This window comes from Nerophis ophidion, linkage group LG05 (genome assembly GCF_033978795.1).
Source record: "Nerophis ophidion isolate RoL-2023_Sa linkage group LG05, RoL_Noph_v1.0, whole genome shotgun sequence".
Taxonomy (NCBI): domain Eukaryota; kingdom Metazoa; phylum Chordata; class Actinopteri; order Syngnathiformes; family Syngnathidae; genus Nerophis; species Nerophis ophidion.
The window spans coordinates 74978226-74993279 of NC_084615.1; positions in this window are offsets into that span (position 1 = coordinate 74978226).

The window sequence follows — 15054 nt, forward strand, 5'->3', positions numbered from 1 at the left end:
GACAGGTGAGTAGATAACCAGGCCCAGTGTTATGATCCGCTGCCCGGATCATGTTATGTTCAGGTTTTGACTCCTTTTGTTATTATGTTCTGCTAACGTTTGCCTTAGTTCCTGGTTGCACTTCCTTGTTTATCTTGTCTCCATAGTTACTTATTATTTTCACCTGCCGCGGTTTCCAGACGCACACCTGTTTTTGTTAATCACTGCCTCTATTTAAGCCTGCCTTTTCCGTTTATTCAGCCTTGCTTCCTAGTTTGTTTTATACAACAGTAACGACACTGATTCCCGATTCTGATAACCTGTTTTGTACTCGCTAACCTCCGCGCCAATCCTATGTTAGTTCTCTAGCTCACATGCTAGCGCTTTTGGTTATTTATAGCTCCCATGCTAGTTCTGTTTGTTTTGCCTTTTGTGCCTAGTACCAGTCTTTCTGTTTCATAGTCTGTTTTATTTATTAAATAAATCTTGGTTCTTACCTTCACGCTGTGTTCGAGCCCGACTGCATCATTGAGAGAACGACCCGCATCACCACGATGCCACGCAATCGTTACACCCAGGTGGGCCATCAATGCACCTGTCGCTTAGAAGCATTTAAGTCTCACCTTAAAACTCATCTGTATACTCTAACCTTTAAATAGACCTCCTTTTTAGACCAGTTGATCTGCCGCTTCTTTTCTTTCTCCTATGTCCCCCCCTCCCTTGTGGAGGGGGTCCGGTCCGATGACCATGGATGAAGTACTGGCTGTCCAGAGTCCAGACCCAGGATGGACCGCTCGTCGGGACCCAGGATGGACCGCTCGCCTGTATCGGTTGGGGACATCTCTACGCTGCTGATCCGCCTCCGCTTGAGATGGTCTCCTGTGGACGGGACTCTCGCTGCTGTCTTGGATCCGCTTGAACTGAACTCTCGCCGCTGTGTTGGAGCCACTATGGATTGAACTTTCACAGTATCATGTTAGACCCACTCGACATCCATTGCTTTCGGTCCCCTAGAGGGGGGGGGGGGGGGTTTGCCCACATCTGAGGTCCTCTCCAAGGTTTCTCATAGTCAGCATTGTCACTGGCGTCCCACTGGATGTGAATTCTCCCTGCCCACTGGGTGTGAGTTTTCCTTGCCCTTTTGTGGGTTCTTCCGAGGATGTTGTAGTCGTAATGATTTGTGCAGTCCTTTGAGACATTTGTGATTTGGGTCTATATAAATAAACATTGATTGATTGATTGATGTCGCTGATTTCGACCCGCAGACCACGCCCCCTTCACAATGTATTTTGATTTTATTTTTTACAACCAGCACATAAATAAAAGTATCATTATTAATAAACATTCTTTTAATAAGAAAATACTGTATTTTCCGCGCTGTAAACTGTTGCTTTTCCCCCCACGCTTTAAAACCTGTGGCTTATAAAATGGTGCAGCTAATTGATGGATTTCCCTTTGCTAATGGCCACAATTTTTTTTTTTGGAACACCGGCAAAGACACTGAAAATGCTTGTCATTGTTTGTGCGGGTCTACAGGTGCTACAGCTTGAAAATGTACTTCCAGAAAAAAAACAGGAAGTATTTATCCGTAGCATTTCTGCTCGAAAGGATCCGTCATTCATCACTCTAAGCAACATTTAAGTTTTACAAAATAACTAAAATGATTCAAACTTACTAAACCCTCCCAAGTGCGATGTCTGTACTGTATATATTTAGACAGTATGTGGTATCGTAATGCAATCAAGTCAGCATTGTGTGCATTAGCGAATATGCTAACACATTTGCCTGTGTTAGTACTATCAACTTACGATGGCATTTTTTTTTTTTTGTGATGTTTCAGTTTCTTAAATTCACCAAAACGTCACTGTGGAGATGTTGAGTCTGTTTAGCTGATTGGAGAGCTAGCTACCGTAGCTAGTGGATCCATGACGATGACTTCTGTTTTGTTTGATCAGCCGTTTTACTGCCATGTTATAGACACCATGTGAACAATTAAGATGTAAATAAACATTTACAAAATATTTCCTACCGGTATATACAGTATCTGGGGCTTATAGTCCAGTGCAGCTGATACATGGACACATATTTATTTCAGTGTGCTAAATATAAATATGGAAGTTTTCTATACTTCTGATTTCCACGGTAAACATACAATAATATTTCATTTTTTGAAAGCCCCACTTTCTGCATGATTTGGTGCATGGCCAGATATTGTGTGTAACAAACGACTGCACGACCAACCACTCATTCTCGTTCTAACAAACAATATAATGCGTTGGTGACTCTGCCGCTGACTTTTTTTATTTGTTTGTTAGTTTTTTGCATGCAACTTCAAAATAAAAGCCACAATTGGACCAAAGAAAGATGTGCCTCACAGTACTTTGATAAATAAGGTGAGAAATAATATTGAATTAGAGAAAAAACTTGTAGCAAAGTGTACACGTGGTGTTCGTGTCAGTCTGATTGATTGATTGAAACTTTTATTAGTAGATTGCACAATACAGTACATATTCCGTACAATTGACCACTAAATGGTAAGACCAGAATAAGTTTTTCAACTTGTTTAAGTCAGGATCCACGTTAATCAATTCATGGTAGTCATTCCTTCTCTGCTCCCTCTCTGCTCATTGTCGTCTTTGCACACAAAATTTCTCAAAAGTAAAACGTTGTCATGATCCATCATGACTGTGTTTGACTTTTGTGTTGATTGTCTTGTGTTCAGTGTTTCTACAGTTCTCTTGTTTTTGGGTCTTTTTTGCTGTTTTTGATCTGTCCCACTGCTTCTGGGCAATGTTGGTTATCTACCAGTGACACTGGTTCATTGTTGTATGTTCATGGTGTGCCTTTTTTTAGTTTTGCCTTGCCAAAGTTGTTGCTCACACGTGATCTATAGCTGGGTATTGTGGCCAAACAGCTCAATTTTTGTTTCACCTAACCACAGAAATTTCCTCCAGAAGGTCTTATCTTTGTCCATGTGATGTCAGATGAAACAAAAATTGAGCTGTTTGGCCACAATACCCACCAATATGATTGGAGGAGAAAAGGTGAGGCCTTTAAACCCAGGAACACCATACCTACCGTCAAGCATGGTGGTGGTAGTATTATGCTGTGGGCCTGTTTTGCTGCCAATGGAACTGGTGCTTTACAGAGAGTAAATTGGACAATGAAAAATGAGGATTACCTCCAAATACTTCAGGACAACCTAAAATCATCAGCCCGGAGGTTGGGTCTTGGGCGCAGTTGGGTGTTCCAACAGGACAATGACCCCAAACACACGTCAAAAGTGGTAAAGGAATGGCTAAATCAGGCTAGAATTAAGGTTTAGAATGCCCTTCCCAAAGTCCTGACTTAAATGTGTGGACAATGCTGAAGAAACAAGTCCATGTCAGAAAACCAACAAATATAGCTAAACTGCACCAATTTTGTCAAGAGGAGTGGTCAAAAATTCAACCAGAAGCTTGTGGATGGCAGCCAAAAGCGCCTTATTGCAGTGAAACTTGCCAAGGGACATGTAACCAAATATGAACATTACTGTATGTATACTTTTGACCCAGCAGATTTGGTCATATTTTCAAAAGACCCATAATAAATTCATAAAAGAACCAAACTTCATAAATGTTTTTTTTTGTGAATAACAAGTATGTGCTCTAATCAATCTATCACAAAAAAATAAGAGTTGTAGAAATTATTGGAAACTCAAGACAGCCATGACATTATGTCTTTCATAAGTGTATGTAAACTTTTGATCACGACTGTATATATATCATTTTATCTCATACAATGAAGTCAATAGTGCAAAAAAAGTGAACAAAAGCAAAATTTTGCCTCTCATTGAATATTAGGGGTGTTGGAAAAAATCGATTCGAATACGAACCGCGATTCTCGCGATGTGCGATTCAGAATCAAATCTCATTTTTAAAAAATCTTTTTTTTTTTCTTTTTTTTTATCATCCAACAAAACAATACACAGCAACACCATAACAATGCAATCCAATTCCAAAACCAAACCTGACCCAGCAACACTCAGAACTGCCATAAACAGAGCAATTGAGAGGAGACAAAAACACGACACAGAAAAAACAAAAAGTAGTGAAACAAAAATGAATATTATCAACAACAGTATTGTAGCCGAGTGTCCTGGGTTCGCATAGTCTGGGTACTAATTAAAAAATAATAATAAATGGGAGTCATGAGAGCAGGTCCGGTCTCCACCACTTCCTGCTTCCGTCATCCTAGTCACTGCCGTTGTGTCCTTGGGCAAGACACTTTACCCACCTGCTCCCAGTGCCACCCACACTGGTTTAAATGTAACTTAGATATTGGGTTTCACTATGTAAAGCGCTTTGAGTCACTAGAGAAAGGCGCTATATAAATATAATTCACTTCACAATTCACAGGAAGAACATGCTGTTGAGTGAGAGCCAGTATGGATTCCGAACAAATAGATCCACTGCTTCAGCTGTAATGAATATAATGGAGGATATAGCAACAGAAACTGATAATAGCAAATACACTATTGGTGTGTTTATCGATCTTAAAAAAGCATTTGACACTATAGATCAGGGGTGCCCACACTTTTTCTGCAGGCGAGCTACTTTTCAATTGACCAACTCGAGGGGATATACCTCATTTATATATATCATTTATATTTATTCATTTATGAAAGAGACATTTTTGTAAACAAGTTAAATGTGTTTAATGATAATACAAGCATGTGTAACACATATAGATGTCTTTCTTTCACGAAGACAAGAATATAAGTTGGTGTATTACCTGATTCTGATGACTTGCATTGATTGGAATCAGACAGTAATGATGATAATGCCCACATTTTCAAATGGAGGAGAAAAAAAGTTGTCCTTTCTGTACAATACCACATGAAAGTGGTTGGTTTTTGGCATCTAATTCATCCAGCTTCCATACACTTTACAAGAAAAACATTGGCGGCAAATTCCGTAGCTTGCTTGATTGACATTCACGGCACCCGAGGGTCTTGTGAGATGACGCTGGCTGCTGCCAGTTCATTATTATGAAAAAATGACAGAGAGGAAGGCGAGAAACACTTTTTATTTCAACAGACTTTCGCGCCGTCCCTTCCGTCAAAACTCTAAAGGCCGACTGCACATTTCCTATCTTCACAATAAAAGCCCTGCTTCATGCCGCCTGCGCTAACAAAAATTCTGAGGGATCGCTTGTGCACGCCAGTTTTCCGAGACTCTGTATTTAGTTAGCGCAGGCAGCATGAAGCAGGGCTTTTATTGTGAAGATAGGAAATGTGCAGTCGGCCTTTAGAGTTTTGACGGAAGGTACGGCGCGAGAGTCTGTTGAAATAAAAAGTGCTTCTCACCTTCCTCTCGGTCATATTTTCATAATAATGATCTTGCAGCAGCCAGCGTCATCTCACAAGACCCTCCGGTACCGTGAATGTCATTTAAGTGACGTCTTGGTGAAGATTGATGATCACTAATTTTTAGGTCTATTTTTTTTAAAAGCCTGGCTGGAGATCGACTGACACACCCCCCGCGGTCGACTGGTAGCTCGCGATCGACGTAATGGGCACCCCTGCTATAGATCATTCTAAATCATTGTCCAAGTTGCATTCACTTGGTGTGAGAGGAGTAGTTTTAGAATGGCTAAGAAGTTATTTAGATAATAAACAAGAGTTTGTGGATTTTTTGGGAAATACATCTGAACAAATGAGGATTGAATGTGGAATTCCACAAGGTTCGGTTTTGGGACCTAAATTGTTTATTGTGTATATTAACGATATATGTGAGGTATCAAAGTTATTGAAATTTGTTTTATTTGCGGACGACACCAACTTTTATAGTTCGGGACATGACTTAAAAGCGTTATCAACACTTATTTAACAGGAAATGATTAAACTTAAGAGATGGTTTGATGTCAACAAATTATCATTAAATGTAAAAAAAACAAAGTTTATGATTTTTGGTAAGAGGAAAAGAGAGGACACCATCAAACTGTCGATAGATGGAATTGATATTGAAAGGGTTTCTGAACTTAGATTTTTAGGAGTGATACTGGATGACGGTCTGACATTCAAATCTCATATTGCACATGTACGGAAAAAGATGTCTAAGAGTATTTTTATATTAAACAAGGTAAAATATATGTTAGATTATAGGGCAATGCGCATATTGTATTGTGCACTTATATTGCCATATATCACTGTGTGGAAGTGTGGGGGAACACTTATAAAAGGAACATAAAGGCATTGTATCAATTACAGAAAAGAGCTATAAGGATTATTCATAAAGTAGATTACTTAGAACACACTAACATATTATTTATTAACTCTGGACTATTGAAACAACAGGAGCTAGTAAAGCTACAGACATTGTGTGTCATGTTTAAGGCTAGAAGTAAAACATTGCCAGAAAATTTACAAAAAATGTTTGTCATCACTTCTGAGAATACAGAGCATAGAAGAAAAGGTCATTTCAAACAACAATATTCAAGGACAACTTTAAAACAAATGTGTACATAAGTGGTGGGTGTAAAATTGTGGAATTCTTTTTAAAACGAGATAAAAAACTGTAAAAATATATTCCAATTGAAAAAAATATATAAAGATAGAACAATAAGATCATATGGACAGCCATAAGTGTTTACATTTTGTTTTTTATTTATTATTTTACTTATTTGTTGTCTGGTTTTGTATTTGCTCTGTATCATGGGGGGCTATACCGTGGGGCGGTATAGCTCGGTTGGTAGAGCGGCCGTGTCAGCAACTTGAGGGTTGCAGGTTCGATTCCCGCTTCCGCCATCCAAGTCACTGCCGTCGTGTCCTTGGGCAAGACACTTTACCCACCTGTTCCCAGTGCCACCCACACTGGTTTATATGTAAAAATTAGATATTGGGTTTCACTTTGTAAAGCGCTTTGAGTCACTAGAGAAAAAGCGCTATATAAATATCATTCCGTGAGGTGTATATTATTACTATTATTTTTTTGGTTTGGTTTATACTTTATGAAGTTTTGCACTTGTTGTGTTTTTCTTGTGTTTTTTGTTTTTGATTGTTTCATTACATTTGGATATACATGTCGGCTTAAATGACATTCATGAAGTAATGTATTATGTCAAAGGGGGCAGGAAATTATAAGATTTTCTTCATCCTGCTCCTTCTCAGGAATTGTATAATTGTGATATAATTATGTATGAATGAGACAAATAAAAATGAAATTTAAAAAAAAAGAAAAAAGTCACTAGAGAAAGGCGCTATATAAATATAATTCACTTCACAATTCACTTCACTTTATTGTTCCCTTCTTTACACATCTCTCCATACCCCCCACACCTTCTTCAACAACCCACCTTTATATAGACCTCTTATGTCACAGCCCTACGGCAACACTGGAGGGACACCCTGAACTGTTTGTTACATACGTCCCCCCCCCCTCGAGTGGAAACGTCCCCGTTTCATCACAAACAAAATAGGTAACAAACAAGGGGAAATAAAACAGAGAAAAGAGAAAAAAAACGTCAAAATTCACAATCTTAATGCACACATAAATCAACAATATTTTTTTTTCACACCGTATTGCATAAGCTAACACACTGGCCCCTCAAAACATGCAAACACTCCAAATGCGAAAGAAGTCACTCCAATCGCCCCATTTGTAAGATAGTTCAATTATGTGGGTCCCGACTCTGGACGAGCGGTCCGTCCTGGGTCCCGACTCTGGACAGCCAGTACTTCATCCATGGCCATCGGACCGGACCCCCTCCACAAATAAGAGTGGGATAGAAGAGAAAAAGAAAAGAAATGGCAGATCTACTGGTCTAAAAAGGGGGTTTATTTAACCCTTGTATTATGTTGGAAAAATGTCATTGATTATGTTGTGGGTCGTTTTGACCCGTACTGTGTAAATGCACTCAAAACAGTCAAGAAAACCGGTTAAACCAATAACAATTTTGTTTTAGGTTATGTAAACATTTAGAAAAGTGACATACAATACATTTTTTATTCCAATTGTATTATGTTAAGGGTCAATTTGACCCATTTCAGTTTTTGTGTTGATCAAAGTACTGGTTATCCTTTCTTTTTCTTGCTGAAATATGGTGACTTTTCCTCATCTAGGGTCATGAACTGGTGTGTAAATCTGGACACTTTGTTGTGTAGTGGAATGTTTGTGCAGAGTTTGTATAAAAAGATGATGTTGCGAGTCATTTTGACCCAGGTGCTTTAATGTAGGTAAATAGCTGTTCAGATCCCAAAATAAACATGTCTCATTGATGTACTTTTTACTTTGATGTACAATTGTTTGTATTTTGATTGTCTCTGAGACCCAGAGCCAGGTGTGTGAAGAGAGGGAACTTTCTCACACTTGTTCTTGTCTCCTCAGATGTCATCCTTCTGGAGCTCATTTTTGGTGAGTTTGTCAAAGAGATTGCATGAGAACAGTGACAAGGACAAGTTTGAGAAAGTTCCCTCTCCTCACACACCTGGCTCTGGGTCTCAGAGGCAATCAAAATACAAACAAATGTACATCAAAGTAAAAAGTACATCAAAGAGACTTGTTTATTTTGGCTATTTACCCACATTAAAGCGTATGGGTCAAAATGACCCAAAACATCATCGTTGTATACAAACTCTGCAAGACATTCTACTACTCTACAAAGTGTCCAGATTTTTCACACCAGTTCATGACCCTAGATGAGGAAAAGTCACCAAATTTCAGCAAGAAAAAGAAAGGATAACCAGTACTTTGATAAACCCAAAAACTTAAATGGGTCAAATTGACCCTCAACATAATAGAAGGGTTAAAGGCTAGAGTATACAAATGAATTTTAAGGTGAGACTTAAATACTTCTACTGAGGTGGCATCTCGAACTGTTACCGGGAGGGCATTCCAGAGTACTGGAGCCCGAACGGAAAACACTCTATAGCCCGCAGACTTTTTTGGGGCTTTAGGAATCACTAATAAGCCGGGGTCCTTTGAACGCAGATTTCTTGCCGGGACATATGGTACAATATAATCAGCAAGATAGGCTGGAGTTAGACCGTGTAGAATTTTATACGTAAGTAATAAAACCTTAAAGTCACATCTTAAGTGCACAGGAAGCCAGTGCAGGTGAGCCAGTACAGGCGTAATGTGATCAAACATTCTTGTTCTTGTCAAAAGTCTAGCAGCCGCATTTTGTACCAACTGTAAACTTTTAATGCTAGACATGGGGAGACCCGAAAATAATACGTCACAGTAATCGAGACGAGGCGTAACAAACGCATGGATAATGATCTCAGCGTCGGTAGTGGACAAAATGGAGCGAATTTTAGCGATATTACGGAAATGAAAGAAGGCCGTTTTAGTAACGCTTTTAATGTGTGACTCAAAGGAGTGTTAATTAATTAATTTAGCATTTAGGCAAAATATACTTGCAGAGGTGCTTTTGCTTCAATCTCCTAAAAGAAGAACAACATGATGAAGCCCCAGCATAATATAATATGGGTGTTGAAACAGGTGTTCAGAACACTCAGAGGAAAATGGATCCCATCCCTTTAAAAACAAGGAATCATCAATTTTGCCCAGAGGAAATTTGAGTCAAATCTAAACCAAAGCCCTGAAGATGACATTAGAGAAGCTAAACTGACCGCACGTATCCCCGAGAATACTTTTTTTTGCTCTCCCATACCCTTGCTCTGAACTGTTCATGTCACCACAGGACTTGTGTGAGTGCACAGGTTTTGCATCACCAAGAGGACTGGTGTGACCACATAAACACCAGCAGGTAAACAAGGAAACGCTCTTTTCATTCCTCTCATGCCTTTAACTGCTTTATCGATCGTTTCGTAATGGAACCATTTCTTCTGTTTTGTTTTTAAAATCATGCACTGTGAAGCTAGACAATGGATGCAGGAATGTCGTTCTGCAGAACATTTGGGTTAAGGCCGTTTTAAAGAAAACAAGTGTCATGACATGTCATGTTTTGCCTCTGATGTGTTTTTTTTTTGTTTGAGGTTCTATTTCTGTTTCAGTGCTCCTTTACTTGTTTACCTCCAGTTGCTCGGGGCGCTGATTTATCGCACCTGCCTCTGATTAGTAATCATGAGGCTCCCCAGCAGGCACAAGACATTAAAACAACTTGTTGAATTAGGTCCTGACATTTAGCACCTTAACGTTGAAACAACAAGCTTTTTGAAGACGTTTAATCAATGTTGGGTTCTGGCGTTGATTTAAACATTGAACTTTGGTAATTTCCCAACCAATATTCCACAACACAAATACAGCATTGAAGAAACACGCGTTTTGACAACGTTTATTCAATGTCAGCTTGTGACCTTGCTTTGACCATTGAAATTTGGTCATTCCCAACCAACAACGTGGACCCGACGTTTGTTGTCTCAATTTACCAATACAACTACCGTATTTCCTTGAATTGCCGCAGGGCATATAGTATGCGCCTGCCCTGAATTACTATCAATCAATCAATCAATCAATGTTTATTGATATAGCCCCAAATCACAAATGTCTCAAAGGACTGCACAAATCATTACGACTACAACATCCTCGGAAGAACCCACAAAAGGGCAAGGAAAACTCACACCCAGTGGGCAGAGAGAATTCATATCCAGTCGGACGCTAGTGACAATGCTGACTATGAGAAACCTTGGAGAGGACCTCAGATGTGGGTAACCCCCCCCCCCCCCCCCCCCCCCCCGCCCCACTAGGGGACCGAAAGCAATGGATGTCGAGCGGGTCTAACATGATACTGTGAAAGTTCAATCCATAGTGGCTCCAACACAGCCGCGAGAGTTCAGTTCAAGCGGATCCAAGACAGCAGCGAGAGTCCCGTCCACAGGAGACCATCTCAAGCGGAGGCGTATCAGCAGCGTAGAGATGTCCCCAACCGATACAGGCGAGCGGTCCATCCTGGGTCCCGACGAGCAGTCCATCCTGGGTCTCGACTCTGGACAGCCAGTACTTCAACCATGGTCATTGGACCGGACCCCCTCCACAAGGGAGGGGGGGACATAGGAGAAAGAAAAGAAGCGGCAGATCAACTGGTCTAAAAAGGAGGTCTATTTAAAGGCTAGAGTATACAGATGAGTTTTAAGGTGAGACTTAAATGCTTCTACTGAGGTAGCATCTCGAACTGTTACCGGGAGGGCATTCCAGAGTACTGGAGCCCGAACGGAAAACGCTCTATAGCCCGCAGACTTTTTTTGGGCTCTAGGAATCACTAATAAGCCGGAGTCTTTTGAACGCAGATTTCTTGCCGGGACATACGGTACAATACAATCGGCAAGATAGGCTGGAGCTAGACCGTGTAGTATTTTATACGTAAGTAGAAAAACCTTAAAGTCACATCTTAAGTGCACAGGAAGCCAGTGCAGGTGAGCCAGTACAGGCGTAATATGATCAAACTTTCTTGTTCTACTACCGCAAAACAATTAGCGCATGCTTAGTATTACCGCCTGGTCAAACTCGTGACGTCACGAGTGACACTTCCCCTGTCATCATTTTCAAAATGGAGGAGGCTGATTTCAATACCGATCATTTGAAATCGCATAAAGGGAAGAAGATTAAGAGCTATTCAATAGGATTCAAGGTCCTAGCTATGCTAAAAAGAACAGTAAGTAGCTATGTTTTATTAATATACCGTAGCTGCGTGTGTCAAATATGAGTCATTAAATGACTCCCGCCTCCTGGTGGTAGAGGGCGGTAGTGATCCTTCTTGCGGCTCCTCGGCTGCAGAAGAAGTGACAATACGTGCTGGGACGGATATGATGCGGGGGGTGCATGACGGACCTTTTAGGATGTAACACTCCTCTGCTGGCTATGTAAACAACCGGGCTGAAATAAAGCATGTTCCAGTACTAAATACCCTGTGTATTATTTATACAATAACACTTCATGGTGGCAGCGGTGGGATAAAGAGATCACCCACGGAGCAGAACGGGATGGGGAGTTGCCCGAGGGTAATTCTGTCGTCGCCCGCACGTGAGGAGCCGAGCTAACTGATAGCAGTTTTCTAAACTGGACTTTCAATCAAAGCAGGAGGTAATAAAGGAAGATCTCCATCGAGACAGAGAGATTTTTGAAACTGAAGAAAGATAAGGAAGACTTCTATAAGTATTCGATGCTTCGATGCTTTTAATCAGAAGGAGCTGGCATGAACTTCATTTATAAGGAAAGGTAAGACCATAATAAAACAATTTTTTATTAAATGTGCTTTTCATAATGGTATCCTTACAGCACACTCAAATTCTTACTGCATGCCTTTGGTAAGCGCTGGAGTGAGAAGAGGTTTTAAGTTAATTAGCGCCCCGGCGGCAATTCAAGGAAATACAGTGTTTTGCAATGTTGTTTCCAAGTCAGTTTTAAAGGACATCTAAGTATAATCAACGTTGTATCAACCAACGTCTTCTGCTTGCTTCTACCTATGTTCGCCACTGGCAACAGTATATCTTTACGTTTGCCGATGCTACTACCTTCTTTGTCAAGTTTACCTTGAACCCCTTTCTGTATTTTGCCTTGCCTAAGGATTAAATAATCATTCTTACCTGCAAGCTGTGTGTTGTCCTCCACATCCTTGGAAGACCAAATCGGCAATCATGCCATAACGGACTTGTCTGTGAATGTTTCCGAGGCGGACCTCTGGTATGAGGAAAGGGAGGAATCGAATTTGCGACGGTTCGAGGCGGTGGAGACGGAGAGCTTGCGTTATTTGCTGCAGGACGAGTCGTTGATGAGGGAGCCAGATGGCACTCTGGTCCCAATCAACGTTGCCACAACGCCGCCCCGAGCGCGTCCATGACGGCCGATGACAATGTCGTCCAGAATGACAGCCAACGAAGATCTGCACCATGGAGCTCATAAAAAACCTTGCTGGTAGTACTGATTCCAAATGACAACCGCAAAAATCTCAAAACCAGTACTGAAAGTCGTTAGCATTGGGGATTTGTGGTCCAGGGAGATTTGCCAGAATGAGTTCATTGCCTCAAGAACTGGGAAAACTGTGGCATCAGACATTTGTCATGCCACCTCCTGCCCTGTGCGCACGGGGTGATGCAGTCTTTTCAAAGCTTAGGATTGAGTCAGATCCTGATTTCATCTTTGTCCTTTTTGTTGGTAGTGACCATAAAAGGTACCCAGTCTGTGGGCTCAGAGATCGGTGTGATGACACCGAGTTCTTGCATTCTGTCTATTTCAGCTTTGCCTTGGTCTTTCATTGCAACAGGAATGAGGTGTGCGGGGGCAAACTACAGGTCTCACTCAAGTGCCATTGAAAATGTGACAGGGAGCTTTCTTAACTCATCTGTGAAAAGGTCACTATATTCACTTTTGGCTTGCTGAGTGAAATCATAAACGGTGGACCACCTGTAACAAAGCTTTAGGAGACCAAGCAATGGCATTACATTCTCAGTGCCAATGAATAAGGGTAAGGTATAGCATTTGGCCTCTAGATGGCAGCATAGATCAACAAATCCTAGAGTCTGGATCTAACAACCACTATATGCAACAAAGTTATAGTAGGCTGACTGCCTGTATTTCTTTTCTTTTCACTTTGTCAAAAGTCATTGCCGAGAGCAGTGGTGTCTCCAGAAATGTTTCATATAGGAATGGCCTGATGGGGCCACTTTAAATCTTGGGGTGGCACACTAAAACTGTAAGCCATAATTTCATAGTTTATGTTTATGGGTTGTACTTGTATAGCGCTTTTCTACCTTCAAGCTACTCAAAGCGCTTTGACGCTACTTCCACATTTACCCATTCACACACACACTCAAACATAGTCTACTGTTGTATTAAACCGGCCTGTAGAAAGGTATCAGCAATACTCAAGGACTGATATTGTTCCTGTTTGCGGATGACTCGGCCCTGCTGGTATCCGGCAAGGACAAGTCACAAGTGGAACAAATCCTCAGTGTTGAACTCCTCAATATTTGCACCTGGCTCTCTGACAACAAGCTATCCATACACTTAGGTAAAACGGAATCCATCCTATTTGGGTCCCATATCAAACTTAAGAAGGTCAGTGACTTCACTATAAAAGTGGCTGACATTGTTATCACCAGGAAGGATGAGATCACCTACCTAGGTTCCATTCTAGAGGCTAATCTTTCCTGTGATAAAATGGCAACCAAGGTGATCAAAAAGGTCAACCAAAGAACGACATTCCTCTACAGAATCTCCTCTCTGGTCAACAAAAGCACCTTGAGGATTCTAGCGGGAACTCTCATTCAACCCTTCTTCGATTACGCTTGCACCTCCTGGTACCCCAGCACCTCCAAAACCCTCAAATCTAGACTCCAAACATCCCAGAATAAGCTAATCCGGTTACTTTTAGACCTCCACCCCAGATCACACCTCAATCCAACCCACTTCTCCAAAGTGGGCTGGCTCAGGGTGGAGGACAGAGTAAAACAACTTGCACTGAGCCTACTCTATAAAATCCGCTACACCTCCTTGATACCGAAGTACATGTCCAACTACTTCCTTAACGTAAATGACCGCCATGACCACAACACCAGGGGGAGCTCCACAAACCACGTTAAACACAGATTTCGATCCAACAAAGGTTTTAACTCATTCTCTTTCTATGCCACATCAATGTGGAATGCACTCCCAACAGGTATAAAAGTAAGTGCATCTCTATATTCCTTCAAAAGCGCTCTAAAACAACACCTCCAGGCAACTTCAACACTTTACTAATACCCTCCTCCATTCACATCCCATCTCCCCGGATTATAAACAACTCAAATGTACTTCTAATGTATATACTTGTTCTTATGCTATGTGAACTCACTATGTTCTCTGCTGGCTGTACATATCCTACTAAATAAGACCTACACTGTTTCAATGTCCACATTTCTCTGTTGATGCAATTGTTGATGACTGAAGTTCTGATTTCAACCAAAGCTCCTCATCCCAACCCCCGGATTGTAAATAATGTAAATAATTCAATGTACATACTATGATGATTAACCTGTGTGATGACTGTATTATGTTGATAGTGTATATTTGTACCATGAATTGATTAACGTGGACCCCGACTTAAACAAGTTGAAAAACGTGTTGGGGTGTTACCATTTAGTGGTCAATTGTACGG